The sequence below is a fragment of the Rutidosis leptorrhynchoides genome, chromosome 6 (genome assembly GCF_046630445.1).
Source record: "Rutidosis leptorrhynchoides isolate AG116_Rl617_1_P2 chromosome 6, CSIRO_AGI_Rlap_v1, whole genome shotgun sequence".
In the NCBI taxonomy this organism is placed as follows: Eukaryota; Viridiplantae; Streptophyta; class Magnoliopsida; order Asterales; family Asteraceae; genus Rutidosis; species Rutidosis leptorrhynchoides.
The window spans coordinates 318,700,014-318,720,103 of NC_092338.1; positions in this window are offsets into that span (position 1 = coordinate 318,700,014).

Genomic DNA, 20,090 nt, shown 5'->3' on the forward strand with positions numbered 1-20,090 from the left:
AATAATTAATAATAACAATAATAATAATAACAATAACATTAATAATAATAATTATATTATAACAGATTAGATGTATCAGATTTTATATTTATGTAATATTAATGATACTGATTTTTAATATTACCATTAATATTTATTTTTAATAATAATAATGAAAGTAATAATAACAATATTAATCTAATAACTATATTCTAACTTGTAATTACATATATTAATATTATATTTTATTAATTATGTAATATTTAATATTTGTATAATATACATTATTTATATTTAATATTTATACATTTTAACAATATACACATAGTAATGGTTATGTATAGAAATCATATATATATATATATATATATATATATATATATATATATATATATATACACACACACACACATATATATATATATACACACACATATATATATACATATATATATATGTGTATATATATATATATATATATATATATATATATATATATATATATATATATAAACAATCGTTCGTGAATCGTCGGGCACGGTCAAAGGGTAATTGATTACATGAATGTAGTTCCAAAATTTTGAGATTCAACATTACAGACTTAACTTATCGTGTCGCAAACATATAAAGATCAAGTTTAAATTTGGTCGAAAATTTCCGGGTTGTCACAATACCTACCCGTTAAAGAAATTTCGTCCCAAAATTTGATTAGAATGGTCATGGCTGACAATAAGTATGTTTTCATGACGCATACGAACTGAAAATTAAAGTTTTATCATCAGCAAGTAACAAGGATAAAATGATTTGTTTATGTGAAGAGTATAAGTGAAGCTATCGCAAAAGAGTGAAATGAGTAAATGCAGATTCGCTTTAACCGATGACGTAGTCACGGTTGATTTTCGAAATTCAAGGGATTTTAGAGGAAATCTTTGTAATAAGATTTGGTTCTTCGGTAATTAAGAAAATTAGGATCTTCTTAGGTTATATGCAATAATCTATATCGATTGTTCTGTCGATTATTTTACTATAAATCCACCCTCTTCGTTTCCTTAGTTCCACAGCTCATACCTTCTAATCTTTCTCCCTCCGTTCATACTTTAAGGCATTCATTAACATGCTCCACCCGGTTCTAATTATCGATATACTCCTAACTTTCATATCTATTGTTCTTCTTTTTCATCTGCCGCCGGAAGAATCTATTCACTTCTACTATACTCTGAGTTTTATAGTGTTTTTAGTTCTCCCGTGTTTTTATATTGCTATACGCATCGATATACATGGTTTGTAATTTCTGGGTTGTTGTTGGGGTTTATATCCTTCCTTATTTTTCGGAGTCTCTGTTTCTGTTTTTCTATAATCATTGACATCTACGATTAATGCTCTCTTTTATTTGCTGCGATTTATACTCCCAATTATATTTTGAAACTTCATTCTTTCGTTTTCTCTTCTTGCCATTAAGCACCGCCTGTAATGGTCCAGAATTCGTAGATATGAATTTCGGAATGAACATGGTTAATGTTCTAAGAAAGAAATTGTAATGGCATGACCTTGATTTGTCAAATTACCAGAATATCCGGAAAAGACCGAATCATCAAGAAAATATTTTCTTGATATTTTAGAAGTTAAATAGAATGAAAGAGTTATGTAACATGGCGCATGATGACGTTATGGTCTGTGAATCATCATGTTCCATTTAGAAACTCAGCATGACTTACTGTAATATAATCACGTTGATCAAGTGTCATTATATTATACTAACTCATGCTTCAGTTCCCAACACTACTTCAAACATTCATATTTTATACTCGAAGGTTTTAAAATTTAGAAACTAAAATAGTTTCTTTTATGATGTAACACAGATAGCGCGAAGAGGTAAATGATTTTGAATAACAATTGGTATGAAGATATCTTCAAGAATGTTGAAGATATTTATAATGAAATATATGATGATATCTTAGAATTTCTAATATCATAGGATGATGAAGAATATTGTTCGCAAGGGTTTAGAGTCAGGAGAAAGGTATTCGTTAATGACTTCAGTGGATACTGAATCGTTTGGATTCTTTGAAGGCAGGTTTAGTCTTTGTGATTTGTCCACAGCCTCCTTCATAGTGTGCTTAATCCGTTTTCCAGTACCAAACCTTCTCTTTTTCTGAGCTTTGCCAACCCACTATTCTTTATCATCAAACTTTCGACTGTTAAGATCATTTATAGTTTTTACTGCTTCATCAGCATTTTTCCAAGAATTTGGAGAACTAGTTCACAGTTTAGGGTGTTTTTCAGAAACTTCACATTCGCAGTATATAAGTCTAGGAGATAGACGTTATATGTATATATATAACTGTAGGCGTAGAATTGCTGCGAAATTCGAGAATAATGATTGATGATTTTCGACAGTTGGTATGGCAATTATTGTTACAGGATGCAGATGAGTAGATGATGGGTTTTCATGAATAATATAGATATTTTTCAGAGAGACTAAAGCCGAAGTTGCTGGTACATCTGCTGATAATGTGGCGGAATATAAAAGTTTCTTCGATAACAAAAGGGTAATCGTATATATCAGGGTTATAATAAGGCTACTCCGAATGAAAGATCGAAATTGACTTGTTGGAGCTATGACAGAATTTGCTACTTTGAAAAGGAATCGTAAAGTTATTTTTGCTAATAAATGACAAAGGATCTGACGCGGGTACGTGTTAAACTGTTACTTTGGTTTCAAGAGTTTTTCAGGTGCATGAATGTGGGTAACATGTGGTTGGATCATCATCTCGATTGTTCATTATTTGAAGTGTCTTCAGGAATTTCGAGGGGTTTGAACATAGATTGTAATCATTATTATTCATATGATGTTCTAGGATTTTGAATGATACAAATACTTTTCTGGGTTCTATGAATAAAAATGATGTTCTAGCACAGTTTTGAAGTCAAAGTATAGCTTTGAAAGATGTAGGGATCTAAGAGTGATATCTTCTATTAAATCTTGACTTTGGATTTCTGATCTATTCAAAATCAGGGTTTGTAACTTATGAAAATGGTTGTCCTGATTTTATGAAAGAATGTGTATCGCTGTAAAAGTAGTGAATATAGTTAGTGATTGGTGAGTCAGAATCGAAGAATGTACAGTGTAACATATTAATGTGAAATCTAAGTATTTCTCGGGTATTACCTACCCGTTAAAAGTTTCACAAGTAATATCTTGTACCAGGGAATTTTATTACATTCTTTATGAAAATACATGTATATTTTCTTCAGACGTAATACAGATTTAATGAGTTAATGTAATATTGACTCATTTGATTTTTGGCTGGATCTAGATTTGAATAATCTCTAAAACCTTTAGAAATTACGTAATCTTTACGAATAATCTTTTCAATGTAAATGAAATTATGAATCAATACTTCATTATTCATTTTTATTGTTTTTCCTCGGTGAATGGTGTTGGTGCTTGTGGAATTCTTGCAAACTTCGCAAGATACGAATGATGATTTCTTGAAAATTTCGATTATATCGAAAATGGAAATGTAAAAATCAAACATTCAATTGAATAATACACTTGGTTTATTATGAAATGGAATTCATTGATTTGAGACAGAGATTGTAGTTAACGATGGTTAAGTGGTTAAAGACGGATGTACCTCATAGCATATTAGTAATATGAATTAACCGAGTAGTTAAGATTCACACATAATAGCTTAGTACAAAAAGATTTATTATGTTTTCGAAATTTATATATATAAGATATACATATAAATTCTTCAGAGGAATCTTTGAAATATGCCAGGCAAAGTTTACAGTAACAGATACGTTAAGATATGCATTAGCAGATACGCTAAGATATGAATTTTGTCTATACACTGTTTATGCAATCAATGCAGTAAGATGTGTCTAGACTAAGAATGATGAGCATGTAATTTTCGACTAGAATGATAAGAAAAACTTTTTGACATGCAGACACGGTCGAAGTCCAGACTTACTAATGCATCCCAACAACTATCAGTTAGACACACTAATGCAAGACCTGGTTCGCTAAGACCACCGCTCTGATACCACCTGAAATGACCCGTCCTAATCCATAAGGACGAATACAATAACGTATGATTACATCGCGAGGTACTTAACCTCTATATGTTACATTTTACAAACATTGCATTCGTTTTTAAAAGACAAACTTTCATTTCATTGAAAGTTGACAGGCATGCATACCCTTTCATAATATATCCAATCTATAAATGACTTAATCTGTTATCTTCTTAATAATAATCTTTATTGAACTCAATGACTTGAATGCAACATCTTTTGAAATATGCCATGAATGACTCCAAGTAATATATCTAAATGAGCAAATGCACAGCGGAAGATTTCTTTCAAACTGAGAATAAACATGCTTTCAAGTGTCAACCAAAAGGTTGGTGAGTTCATTAGTTTATCATAAATATTCATTTCCATCATTTTAATAGACCACAAGATTTCAGATATATAATTGTACACGTAACCCGAGTACAAAATAATACGCATAACCTGTGAATTAAAAATCATTCATATGGTGAACACCTGGTAACCGACATTAACGAATGCATCTAGAATATCTCCAATATATAGGTACACTCATCTGTATATAAAATTGAAGTACTAAAGCATCCGTAACCCGAAAGGGACGTGTCAAAATCCATAGATCTATCTTCAGGATTCGCGTCAATTTGGGGGTCTGTTCCCAAATTCTTAGGCTACCAAGCTAAAAGGGTGATATCCAGTATAATAATTCAACCATAGAATGTAGTTTCAAGTACTTGTGTCTATTTTGTAAAACAGTTATAAAAGCAGGGCATGTATTCTCAGTCCCAAAAATATATATAAAAAGGGAGTAATGAAACTCACAATACGATATTTTGTAGTAAAAATATTCATACGACTGAACTGAACAATGCAGGGTTGGCCTTGGATTCACGAACCTATATCATTTGTATATTTATTAATATACATAATTGTAATCAAACAAATACATATAAATTTATTAGTTATATCATTTTTATATTAATAACATATATATTTTCATATATTCATTTTTATATATTTTAAATAAATAAAATTATAATTTTTTGTATATTATAAATGTTAAATATATATTTATATATATATATATATCATTTGTTTGTAAAGATAGTTATTAATATAATACTGATAATATTAATAATATAATACCTATAATAATAATAATAATAATAATAATAATAATTATTATTATTATTATTATTATTATAATTATAATAATTATTATAAAATTAATAGAAATGAGATTGAAAGTGTATACCCTCCTAAAAAGAAATGCTCCAGATGGGACTCGAACCCGAGACCTCTCGTTAACCGACATAATATCCTAACCATTCTTCTGTCTTATTTTATCTGACTAACCCAGACCCGAATATTATTTAAACGTTCCTTCCTGTTTCCCTTTTTCTTCATCAAACTCCAATCGACCAGATAACATATACCAATCATAAATGCAAAAACATTAACTGAATTCGAATTTTACGAAGAACATAACCTTTGACTTTTTATTTCGAAACATTAACTCCAAAATTCATGGTTGATTTCACAAATTAAGATTTGAAAATTTACAGAAAGATTCATGACATGATTAAGAACACTTTCGCATTTTTAAATATTTAAGATTGAATCGAAATTTAAGTTTTTGATTCTCACCTTCTTCGAACAGGGTACGAATGGTTTTTCCTATTTCTGTTTGAATTTCTTGAATTTGCAGTATGATGTAAAGTGTGTAATTGAGTGATTGATGATAGATGTCGAATAATTCATCTTCTAAACTAATACCAATCAATTTATAATGGAAAAGTGGAGTTGTCAGTCACGGGTAATCAGAAAAAGAAGAAGAATTAAAAAAAATTTGGTTTTATTCTAATCAGATAGTGATATGCATATGCGTTTATATATATATATATATATATATATATATATATATATATATATATATATATATATATATATATATATATATATATATATATATATGTTTTTATATATAATTTATATTTAATATTAATAGTAAATGTATTATATATTGAAAATAATAATGTTATTAATACTGATTTTTATGAAAATTATATTACTTTCATAATAATAATAATAATAATGATAATAATAATCATAATCATAATCATAATCATAATAATAAAAATAATAATAATAATAATAATAATAATAATAATAATAATAATAATAATAATAATAATAATAATAATAATGGTTATAATACTTATAATTATGATAGTAATAATAATAATTACAATACTAATAATAATTATAATACTTAGTAATAATAGCAATAATTAATAATTAATAATAACAATAATAATAATAATAACAATAACATTAATAATAATAATATTATAACGGATTAGATGTATTAGATTTTATATTTATGTAATATTAATGATACTGATTTTTAATATTTCCATTAATATTTGTTTTTAATAATAATAATGAAAGTAATAATAACAATATTAATCTAATAACTATATTCTAACTTGTAATTACATATATTAATATTATATTTTATTAATTATGTAATATTTAATATTTATATAATATACATTATTTATATTTAATATTTATACATTTTAACAATATACATATAGTAATGGTTGTGTATAGAAATCATATATATATATATATATATATATATATATATATATATATATATATATATATATATATATATATATATATAACAATCGTTTGTGAATCGTCGGACACGGTCAAAGGGTAATTGATTACATGAATGTAGTTCCAAAATTTTGAGATTCAACATTACAGACTTAACTTATCGTGTCGAAAATATATAAAGATCAAGTTTAAATTTGGTCAGAAATTTTCGGGTTGTCACAACATGCTGGCGTCGATCTCGCAGTCGGTTGTCGAAGTCGTACCACACGGGTGGCTTTTTTGATTGTTTAAATTTTAATTTTTTGAATTTAAACCCAAACGGCTAGTTTTGATTTTATATTCTTTTTCCCTATAAATAATATCATCCATTTTTCTCAATTTATTCACCACTTCCATTCATCATTCTATCATTATATTCACCATTTTATTCAGTTATTCTCTGCAATATTGAAAGTATCATTTTATATATTTTATAATTCAAGAATGTCGTCTTCTTCAAGTTCTTCCCACGACGATTTCACATATTATACACTCAACCTACTAGATGATGATATTTCTTCTGAAGATGATGTAAATTCGCGTTGTTACATACGTCGTGATCATTATGAAGCACATGATCGTTTGATGGACGATTATTTTGATGAAGGTTGCAAATATCATGATGAAAATTTCAAACAACAGTTAAGGATGCGGCGATGTATTTTTCTAAGAATTATGGAGGATTTTCTAAGCTACTATGCTAATCCATTGCCGGATTAGCCGGAATTTTATAGATGGTTTTATCGAAGAAGTGATTCATGTGGCAAATGGATTATTAGTATGCATTTAAAGATTAAAGCCGTACTACGTCAGCTAGCATACGGTTATACACCGATGCTTTTGATGAGTGTCTACAAATGTTTGAACGAGTTGGTCGAGAATCTCTACACAACTTTACAATGTGCATCATTGATTTGTGTATGAATGACTACCCGAGAGATCCTACGTTGCATGACATTCAACGTTTGTACGAAGGTCATGAAATGATTCATGGTTTTCCAGGCATTATGAGTAGCATAGATTGTATGCACTGGGCATGGGCAAAATGTCCAGTTGTGTAGAGAGGCCAATATATGTGAGACGATCACAGTCACCAAACTATTATGGTTGAAGTCGTTGCCTCGTATGATAACTGAATGTGGCATGCGTATTTGGTGTGACGGGCTCAAACAACGACTTAAATGTGTTAAAGACTAGTGATTTGTTCAACTCAAATGAATACATGTCTGACATCCCTTAAACGGTGTAGAGTACAAAATAGGTAACTATTTAGCAGACGAGATGTATCCAACATTGGCAGCATTTGTGAAGGAATTTTCAAGTGGCATTGATGAAAAGCGTTCTTACTTTACAAGGAAACAAGTTGTTGCTCGCAAAGAAGTTGAAAGAACTTCTGAGATTTTATAAGCTCGTTGTCATATTCTACAACAACCCGCAAGGGTTTACGAAGTGAATCAAATGAGACGGCTTATGTATATGTGCATCATACTACACAACATCATTATTGAAGACAATTGTTACAACTTTTTTGAGAAATATTAGGTTTACGAGTAGGTTCAAAATATACAACGTACTTGGATCGAAAGATGCGACGCTCGTGCCAGAAGGACAAGGGAGCTACGTGAAATAGAAACACAAGAAGGCTTACGATCCAATTTGGTTGAAAATTTATGGTCTAATCGAGAAGATATGTAATTCTATGAATTTTATTACGTAATCTATTTTATTTTATCAACATATGTATTTTTTCGTGTTATGAATTTTAATTTAGTATTTTATATTATTTTTGAAGTTTATTTAAATATAAAACAATAACTAATAATTTAAAAAAGTATTACAAATTAATTTAAAAAATATAAAAATAAAAAATGGATACTGAAATGGACACTGAAATGTACATTGTACCCATGTCCCTGCAGGTCAATTTCGAGGTCCATTTTGAACACTGAAAAATGGACATTTACACCTCGTGCTCTTATATTTGAGTTTTGTGGTTGTGATAAATTTGAAATTGAAGTTGGCGAATGGTGATGAATAATTAAGAGAGGAAAAGATAGTGAAAAAAGGTAAAAATATCCACATGTGCTTAGCATGTGATACAATTAAATTAGAGATGTTAATGGGGAAGAAAAAACCTGCAACCCGGAGTATTTGATTAGCGATGGACTGGTAAAATCATTAAATATTAGTCGCAGGCACGGGTACAGGTAAGAAGTTATACCGGCCAAAGGGTTGCACGTATATACAACTCACGAATATATAGGATCCATGTCCATCTCCCGCGGGCGCAATCTCTAGATTTAATGGAATAATTTACCGATAGTCAGTAATAGCGATGAAAAGTGTAACTTGCGGCAAACACGATGATCAACCACTTAAAAAAAGGTATAGAGACCACTCGCGTAATCTAAGGCAAACCACAGGGACCAACTACATGTATTTTTTTTTTCAAATTAATAAAGCGAACACTTATGAGACGAATGCAATAACCAAGAGGGGATGATAAAATATATTATTACTTTATAAATTTTAATTTTTCAAATTTAAATATTTTATTTTTTTATCTAAATGTTCTATTAAATCTCTAAAATGTGATGTCATAAATAACTCTTTTTCAAACTTAAAAAAATAAAAAATAAAAACTAAAAAAAAAATTTCTAAGACATGGTTAATGATGTCATTAAAAAAATTAATTATATTTAATAAAAATTAAGAAATCTTAAACAAATGTACAATAAGGGAAACATTATGTACAACCTTATGATAAAACACCTCCATCACGATATGTACAAGATTTGAAGTATTATGTACAACATTATGTTAAAACACCCTAATGATCATATATACAATATTTGAAGCGTTATGTACAACTTTATCATAAAATACTACCATAACCATATGTACAATATTTAAAACAAATTGTACAATCTTCTACAAAACACCACATGAATACATGTATAAACTTTGAAACATATTGTACAACCTTTATATAATATTTGTATTTTAATTTTAAAATTTTTAAGAGGCATTTGTTATTACTGATCATTATTATTAAAAAATATAAATATTCAATTCTTAAACAAACTTTATTATTATTATTATTATTATTATTATTATTATTATTATTATTATTATTATTATTATTATTATTATTATTATTATTATTATTATTATTTATTATCATTATTATTATTATTATCATTATTATTCAAATATAGGTTCCCTTTACGGAATTAACTAATTTACATATGTCTTAAAAGTACGTGTCTCAATAAAAGGTTGTAATGTAGGCTTTTATTACAAGAAAAATAGTAATTGTGATAAAAATTGAAAGAGGTGGTAGGAGAATGAAGATGGTCATATATTTTCTCCAAGTTAAGCACATCAATATGTTTATAGCTTATTATTGATTATCTCGAACGCATATATTCCGGACAAAATATTTGTGGTACGATTTCATTGTAATTATTTTCTATATGCATATTATAAACTTCAATAATTTAGACATTTTTTCCAATGGCCTGGTAACTATTCTTCATAATAGTTTGCACAAACTTGGATAATTTGATAAACTCGTGATTTTACGGATCATTTAACTAGTTTGTGTTATATAATACTCATTGATAATGCCAAAAATGAACACATATTTTATAGCATTATTCCCCAAGAAAGACAAGATTTTAGTTGGTATTGTTCGATTTACAAGCAATATTCGTTTAAATATTAAAAAGTGAAGACAAAAGGCAGATTCGACAAATTGAAGACAAAAAGGTCCAAAGAGCTAAAAAGTACAAGATACAACTAAAAAGGTTCAAAATATTGATGAGGAACGTCTCAAAATGACAAGAGTACAAGTTACAAGACGCAAAGTACGCGATTTAAAATAATACGCGAAGACGTCCGAAAATCCGGAACCGGGACCTGAGCCTAGAAGAAACGCCCGACGTAATGGACCAAAAATATCTACTCAACTATGCATATAAATATAATATAATATATAAATAATTATTAAAATTATTTATATATTTATATTATTTATTTATTATGTCGGCAAGCTAGAAAACAAATGATCCTGAGCTGGAAATCACGGCCATGCGAGTCGCATGGCCTAATGCCCAAACTCATGCGACTCGCATGAGTACCTTTTCCAGGCCACCTTCTATTTAAAGCGACTTCGTGATCCGTTTTTACTTACACCATAATATCTATCTCCCTCTATCTCAAACATATGATATAAATAAATATTTATAATTTTAATTTTAATTAATAATAATAATAAGGTTATGTTAGCGAATGTTGTAAGGGTGTAAGTCGAAATTCTGTCCGTGTAACGCTACGCTATTTTTTTAATCATTGTAAGTTATGTTCAACCTTTTTATATTAATGTCTCGTAGCTAAGTTATTATTATGCTTATTTAAAACGAAGTAATCATGATGTTGGACTAATTACTTAAATTGGGTAATTGGGCTTTGTACCATAATTGGGGTTTGGATAAAAGAACGACACTTGTGGAAATTAGACTATGGGCTATTAATAGGCTTTATATTTGTTTAACTAAATGATAGTTTGTTAATGTTAATATAAAGATTTACAATTGGGCGTCCCTATAAATTACCATATACACTCGATCGGACACGATGGGCGGGGTATTTATATGTACGAATAATCGTTCATTTAACCGGACACGGGAATGGATTAATAGCCACTAGAATAATTAAAACAGGGGTGAAATTACATTCAAGGGTAATTGGTGTAATTGTTAACAAAGTAGTAAAACCTTGGTTTACACGCAGTCGATAACCTGGTGTATTCATTAAACAAAGTATTAAAACCTTGTTACAATTCGAATCCCCAATTAGTTGGAAGATTTAACTTCGGGTATAATAATAATTTGACGAGGACACTCGCACTTTATATTTATGACTGATGGACTGTTATGGACAAAAACCAGACGGACATATTAAATAATCCAGGACAAAGGACAATTAACCCATGGGCATAAAACTAAAATCAACACGTTAAACATCATGATTACGGAAGTTTAAATAAGCATAATTCTTTTATTTCATATTTAATTTCCTTTATTTTATATTTAATTGCACTTCTAATTATCGCACTTTTATTTATTATTATTTAATCGCACTTTTAATTATCGTACTTTTTAATTATCGTAAGTTTATTTTATCGCACTTTTATTATTCGCAATTTCATTATCGTTATTTACTTTACGCTTTAATTTAAGTCTTGTATTTATTTTATATTTTACATTAGGTTTTAACTGCGACTAAAGTTTTAAAATCGACAAACCGGTCATTAAACGGTAAAAACCCCCTTTATAATAATAATATTACTTATATATATATATATTTGTATTTTTATAAAAGTAAACTAATATAGCGTTGAGCTTTGTTTAAAGATTTCCCTGTGGAACGAACCGGACTTACTAAAAACTACACTACTGTACGATTAGGTACACTGCCTATAAGTGTTGTAGCAAGGTTTAAGTATATCCATTCTATAAATAAATAAATATCTTGTGTAAAATTGTATTGTATTTAATAGTGTTTTCTGCTAAAATTAATAACTATTTTATATACACCTCGCATAACATCAAGTATTTTTGGCGCCGCTGCCGGGGATTCGCCGAAGCGAAATGCCATATTTTTAATTTTTAAGTTATAATTAGTTTTTGTAAAATTTATATTTTTGTTTAAAAATTAAAAATATATATAAAAAAAAAAACTTTTAAAATCGAAAAAAAAAAAATATATTTTAAAGTGTATTTTAAGTTTTTCTTTATTATTTACAAAATATTAAAGTATTTTTATTTTATTTTAGTATTTTATTAAGTTTTTAGTTAAATTATATATTTATATCTTATATTATAAAACTGAAAATATAAAATAAATTTTAAAAATCACGTGACCTGTCAAATTGAACCTGTCAATTGAACCAGTCCAGTTCAGTCATGCGACTCGCATGACCCACCGGCTTATTTCATGCGACTCGCATAAGGAGTTTGACCAGGCCACCAATTTACCCTAATATCGCATTTATTACGGGTATTATTTAATTAATATTATCTAAACCCTAGTTTTTATTAATTATTATATTTAAGTTTTAGTTTAATTAATTTTTATTACTTATAATTATTTTTTATATTTTATAAACTTAATACTTTTATTATATAAAATATAAAAACAATATTTTTATAATAAACTAATAATTTTTATTAACTTTTTATAACTTTTATATTTTATACTTTTTAATCGTTTTAGCGTAATTTTTATATTTTCTTCGGTCGTACTTAGTTTTTAGTCTAGTTTTTTGTCGTAGTTTTATTTTTACTTCTAGAATTTTTAGGATTGCCGTAAAATCCCTTAAGTGCTTATTCCTTAAATTAAGTATTAGGTGCTTTAGAATTTTGCGACGCCATTTTTCGTGCTACTTTCTTATTTTCTTATTTTTCGACGCTTTTACCTATGTATCAATTACAATTCCAATTAGTGATCTCCATTTGCAATTTTAATTTTAAGATAATAGTCGTTATAAGGATCGATTAGTTGAGTGTTTTAAAAATGTTACAAGCTACTCTTCGCCTTTTTCATTTTTCGACACTTTTTGACGCGCAATCTATTTCTTCCTTATTTCTCGACATTCTAGTTATAGGACATAGAATTTTTTCTACTTCTTATCTAAATTTCTTAAAATTACGAAAATTTATTTTAAGTGGTTAAATTAATAGACATCAAAATTTTCTGGTTCGTAGTAATAGTTGGATTTGTACGTGGACCGGGTTATTGGAGCCAAACAGTCCTCAATTATATTGAGACCAAACGAATCCTGCCCCTCTGCTGCATCTTTTGGCTATTCGAAACGTGGGCAAAATCAGAAAAGTCTATTGATTGGATAACTTATTATAATTTTTCTTTCCTTTTAAAAACTAATAGGATATTCAGTGAATGCACCGAGCAAGACGTTCACCACCTTTTGTACTGATAATGCTAAAAACGAACATATATTTCATAGCATTATTCCTCAAAAAAGACAAGCTTTTAGTTGCAATTGTTCTATTTACAAGAGATATTCGTTTAAATATTAAAAAGTGAAGACAAAAGGCAGATTCGACAAATTGTAGACAAAAAGGTCCAAAGAGCTAAAAAGTACAAGATACAACTAAAAAGGTTCAAAATATTGATGAGGAACGTCTCAAAATGACAAGAGTACAAGTTACAAGACGCAAAGTACGCGATTTAAAATAATACGCGAGGACGTCCGAAAATCCGGAACCGGGACCTGAGCCAAGAAGAAACGCCCGACGCAACGGACCAAAAATATCTAGTCTACTATGCACAAGAATATAATATAATATATATATAATTATATATAATTATATATTATATATATTATTATTATTATATTACGTCGGCAAGAAGAAAACAAAAGTAGTTGGCTGAATCCAGGGTGGCCATGCGACTCGCATGGCCAGAGGCACAAAACCATGCGAGTCGCATGGTGTGAGATTGCTGGTCAGGTCCTATAAAAAGCCAGTTTTGTGCCGAGTTTTAAACATCCTTTTTCTCTTCCTCTTCAACGTAAATATATTTATATTTATAATTTATATTTTAATTTTAATTATAATTCTAATAATAAGGGTATGTTAGCGAATGTTGTAAGGGTGTAAGTCGAAATTCTATCCGTGTAACGCTACGCTATTTTTAATCATTGTAAGTTATGTTCAACCTTTTTACATTAATGTCTCGTAGCTAAGTTATTATTATGCTTATTTAAAACGAAGTAATCATGATGTTGGGCTAATTACTAAAATTGGGTAATTGGGCTTTGTACCATAATTGGGGTTTGGACAAAAGAACGACACTTGTGGAAACTAGACTATGGGCTATTAATGGGCTTTATATTTGTTTAACTAAATGAAAGTTTGTTAATGTTAATATAAAGATTTACAATTGGGCGTCCCTATAAATTACCATATACACTCGATCGGACACGATGGGCGGGGTATTTATTTGTACGAATAATCGTTCATTTAACCGGACACGGGAATGGATTAATAGCCACTAGAATAATTGAAACAGGGGTGAAATTACATTCAAGGGTAATTGGTGTAATTGTTAACAAAGTAGTAAAACCTTGGTTTACACGCAGTCGATAACCTGGTGTATTCATTAAACAAAGTATTAAAACCTTGTTACAATTCGAATCCCCAATTAGTTGGAATATTTATCTTCGGGTATAATAATAATTTGACAAGGACACTTGCAATTTATATTTATGACTGATGGACTGTTATGGACAAAAACCAGACGGACATATTGAATAATCCAGGACAAAGGACAATTAACCCAAGGGCATAAAACTAAAATCAACACGTCAAACATCATGATTACGGAAGTTTAAATAAGCATAATTCTTTTATTTCATATTTTATTTCCTTTATTTTATATTTAATTGCACTTCTAATTATCGCACCTTTATTTACTTTTATTGTTATTTAATCATCGTACTTTTTAATTATCGCAATTTTATTTTCTCGCATTTTTATTATTCGCAATTTCATTATCGTTATTTACTTTACGCTTTAAATTAAAGTCTTGTATTTATTTTATATTTTACATTAGGTTTTAACTGCGACTAAAGTTTTAAAATCGACAAACCGGTCATTAAACGGTAAAAACCCCCCTTTATAATAATAATATTATTTATATATATATATTTGTATTTTTATAAAAGTAAACTAATATAGCGTTGAGCTTTGTTTAAAGATTTCCCTGTGGAACGAACCGGACTTACTAAAAACTACACTACTGTACGATTAGGTACACTGCCTATAAGTGTTGTAGCAAGGTTTAAGTATATCCATTCTATAAATAAATAAATATCTTGTGTAAAATTGTATCGTATTTAATAGTGTTTTCCTAGTAAAATAATAACTATTTTATATACACCTCGCACTTCATCAAGTATTTTTGGCGCCGCTGCCGGGGAACATTCGCCGAAGCGAAACGCCATATTTTTAATTTTTAAGTTATAATTAGTTTTTGTAAAATTTATATTTTTGTTTAAAAAAAAAAAAAATAATAATAAAAATAATAATCGGGCCAAGGTACTGTAGCAGCCCAACTTTTGGCCTGGATCCGAACACCATGCGAGTCGCATGGCATTTCAACTAAACCCCATGCGAGTCGCATGAGGGGTCTGACAGGACCACATCTGAACCCTAATTTCGTAATAATTACGGATATTATTTAATTATTATTATTTAAACCCTAAACCTATTATTATTATTATAATTAGGTTTTTAATTTATTTAGTTATTTTTACTTTTGTTTACTTTTATTATTTATTTACTTAATACTTTTATAAAAGAAAAATATAAAAATAATATTTTTATAAAATCTAATATTTTTATAACTTTTATATTTTTGTATCCTTTAATTGTTTTAGCGTAATTTTTATATTTTCTTCGTTCGTACTTAGTTTTTAGTCTAGTTTTTTTGCCGTAATTTTATTTTAACTTTAGATTTTTAGGCTTTGCCGTAAACTTCCTTAAGTGCTTTTTCTTTAGACTAAGATTTAGGTGCTTTAGAATTTTGCGACGCCTTTTTAAGTTTTAATTTCTTTTTAAGTTATTTCCATTTGGGATTTAGTTTCTCCTGTAAGCTTTAATATTTTTAGACACCTTTTACTATGTACCAATTATCATTCCAATTAGTAATATCAATTTGCGATTATAATTTTAAGTTAGTTGTAGTAATAAGGTTAAATTAGTTAAGTATTTTTAAGTTTTTATAAGTTTCTTTTATTTTTCCGTCACCTTTTATTTTTCAACCATTTTTTTCTTTTTCGACCTTTTGCGACGCGCAATCTTTTTCTCTCTTATTTCTCGCCATTCTAGTTTTTAGGACTTAGAATTTTATTCTACTTCTTCTCTAAATTTCTTAAAATTACGAAAATTTATTTTGAGTAGTTAAATTGATAGACATCAAAATTTTCTGGTTCGTAGTAATAGTTGGATTTGTACGTGGACCGGGTTATTGGAGCCAAACAGTCCTCAATTATATTGAGACCAAACGAATCCTGCCCCTCTGCTGCATCTTTTGGCTATTCGAAACGTGGGCAAAATCAGAAAAGTCTATTGATTGGATAACTTATTATAATTTTTCTTTCCTTTTAAAAACTAATAGGATATTCTGTGAATGCACCGAGCAAGACGTTCATCACCTTTTGTACGTTCACCACCTGTAACTCGATCAAGACATCGTTTAACAAATATAACCGCTGTTGATTTTTCTTTAGAATCGTCATCCAGTCGACCAAGTACTTCAGTTCAAATTTCCGATAATCCATTTTTTGAAACAAACCTCACAATTGAGAATCCAGAAAATATTCAGGAACGGTTCGTAGATCCTGAACCATTAAACTTTCCTCCGGAACCACCAATCATTCAAACAGAGATTGTTGAGGAACGAACCATTAAATCTGAATCATCTAGTGATACTGATTCTACAAATTCAATTATGGAGAATCTGGAACCTTTAAGTATGGAAGACCGAATGAGAGCTAAACGCACTGGCCAAGGTCACGCAATTACTCATCCAGACATTAATGCGCCAGATTATGAAATCAAAGGACAAATTCTACACATGGTGACTAATCAATGCCAATTTAGTGGTGCACCGAAGGAAGATCCAAATGAACATCTACGTACCTTTAATAGGATCTGCACACTATTTAAAATACGAGAAGTGGAGGATGAACAGATATATCTCATGTTATTTCCCTGGACTTTAAAGGGAGAAGCCAAAGATTGGTTGGAATCGTTACCTGAAGGGGCGATTGATACATGGGATGTTTTAGTTGACAAATTCCTTAAACAATTTTTTCCTGCATCTAAAGCCGTAAGACTTCAAGCAGAAATTGTTACGTTCACACAGAAGCCAAATGAAACTCTATATGAGGCGTGGACAAGATATGGAAAGTTACTAAGAGGATGTCCGCAACATGGTTTAGACACCTGTCAAATAGTACAAATATTCTACCAAGGATGCGACATCACTACAAGAAAAGACATAGATATAGCAGCTGGTGGTTCTATTATGAAGAAAACCGAAACTGATGCTTACAAAATTATTGATAACACTGCTTCCCACTCACATGAGTGGCACCAAGAAAAAGATATCATTAGATCATCTAAAGCAGCTAGAGCCGATTCTAGCCATGACTTAGATTCCATTTCGGCAAAGATAGATGCTTTCGAGAGACGAATGGAAAAGATGACTAAGGATATTCACTCAATACGAATTAGTTGTGAGCAGTGTGGAGGACCACATTTGACAAAAGATTGTCTCAGTATTGAATTAACAATGGAACAAAGAGAGAATATTTCATACATAAACCAAAGGCCTGGAAATAATTATCAGAATAATTATCAACCGCCAAGACCGATTTACAATCAAAACCAGAATTATAACCGAAATATTCCATACAACAACCAACAAAGTCCTAGCAATCAACAAGTATCCAATAATACTTACAATCAGCAAAGACCGAATTTTCAAAACAAACCACCACAACAAACCGATGATAAAAAGCCGAATTTAGAAGATATGATGACGAAGCTAGTTGAAACTCAAACGCAGTTTTTCACATCTCAAAAACAAACCAATGAACAAAATGCTCAAGCATTTAGAAATCAACAAGCTTCTATTCAAAATCTGGAACAAGAAGTAAGTAACCTAGCAAGGTTAATAGGTGAAAGAAAACCGGGAAGTCTACCTAGCGATACAAACGCTAACCCCCGGAATGAAACAGCTAAAGCTATTACCACAAGAAGTGGTACAACACTTAAACCACCTGAAATACCTGTAACTTCTGATGAAACTATTCCTACTACACAAGAACCACAACCTGATCAAGATAAGGAAAAAGAACCGGTAGTTGAAAAGGTTAATGAAGATAACACAGTTAAGGATAAACCTTATGTTAAACCATATCAACCACCACTTCCTTACCCGAGTAAAATGAAGAAGGAAAAACTTGAAGCCGAGCAATCCAAATTCTTGGATATGTTTAAACAGATAAATGTAAATCTTCCTTTCATTGATGTAATTTCAGGAATGCCAAGGTATGCTAAATTCTTGAAAGATTTAATCACGAATAGAAAGAAAATGGAAGAACTCTCGGCTGTTACTATGAATGCTAATTGTTCAGCAGTGCTGTTGAATAAGATACCAGAAAAACTATCTGATCCAGGAAGTTTCACAATTCCATGTTTTCTGGGTAGCCTTAGTTCAATAGAAGCATTGGCAGACTTAGGTGCTAGTATAAATCTAATGCCGTATTCACTATACGCTAAACTAGACCTTGGAGAATTGAAACCAACCAGAATAAGCATACAACTAGCCGATAGATCAATAAAATATCCTAGAGGGATAATGGAGAACATGCTAGTTAAAGTTGGTACTTTAGTATTCCCAGTAGATTTTGTTGTTTTGGACATGGAAGAAGATTCTCAAGTTCCTCTCATATTAGGAAGACCATTCTTAAACACGGCTAAAGCAATGATAGACGTGTTCGGTAAGAAACTGACCCTAAGTATAGAGGATGAGAGTGTTACCTTTTCAGTTGATAGAGCAATGCAACAACCACAATCTGCAGATGATACATGTTATTATATTCAAACTATAGATGCACATGCAGAATTATTAGAAGAATTTCCAGAATTACAAGGAACAGGAGAATGTTCTTTAGGAGAAGGTAATGAACCAATTGATGAAGCTGAAATGTTAGCTACACTTATAGCTAATGGATATGAACCAACAACAGAAGAAATTCAAATGCTAAAAGAAGAAGACAGATATCGATATAAATCATCGATAGAAGAACCTCCGAAATTAGAGTTAAAGCCACTTCCAAACCATTTGGAATACGCTTATTTACATGGTGAATCTGAATTACCTGTAATAATATCGTCTTCTCTTACTGAAAATGAGAAATCACAACTCATTTCTGTGTTGAAAGCTCATAAACCAGCCATTGCATGGAAGATTCATGATATTAAAGGAATAAGTCCTTCGTATTGCACACATAAAATCCTTATGGAAGAAGGTCATAAAACGTATGTGCAACGCCAACGAAGACTAAATCCTAATATGCAAGATGTAGTTAAGAAAGAGATTATTAAACTGCTAGATGCAGGTTTGATATATCCAATTTCTGATAGTCCATGGGTAAGCCCAGTTCAATGCGTACCTAAGAAGGGTGGCATGACTGTCATTACAAATGAGAAAAATGAGCTTATTCCTACTAGGACTGTAACAGGATGGCGTGTATGTATTGATTATAGAAAATTAAATGACGCCACCAG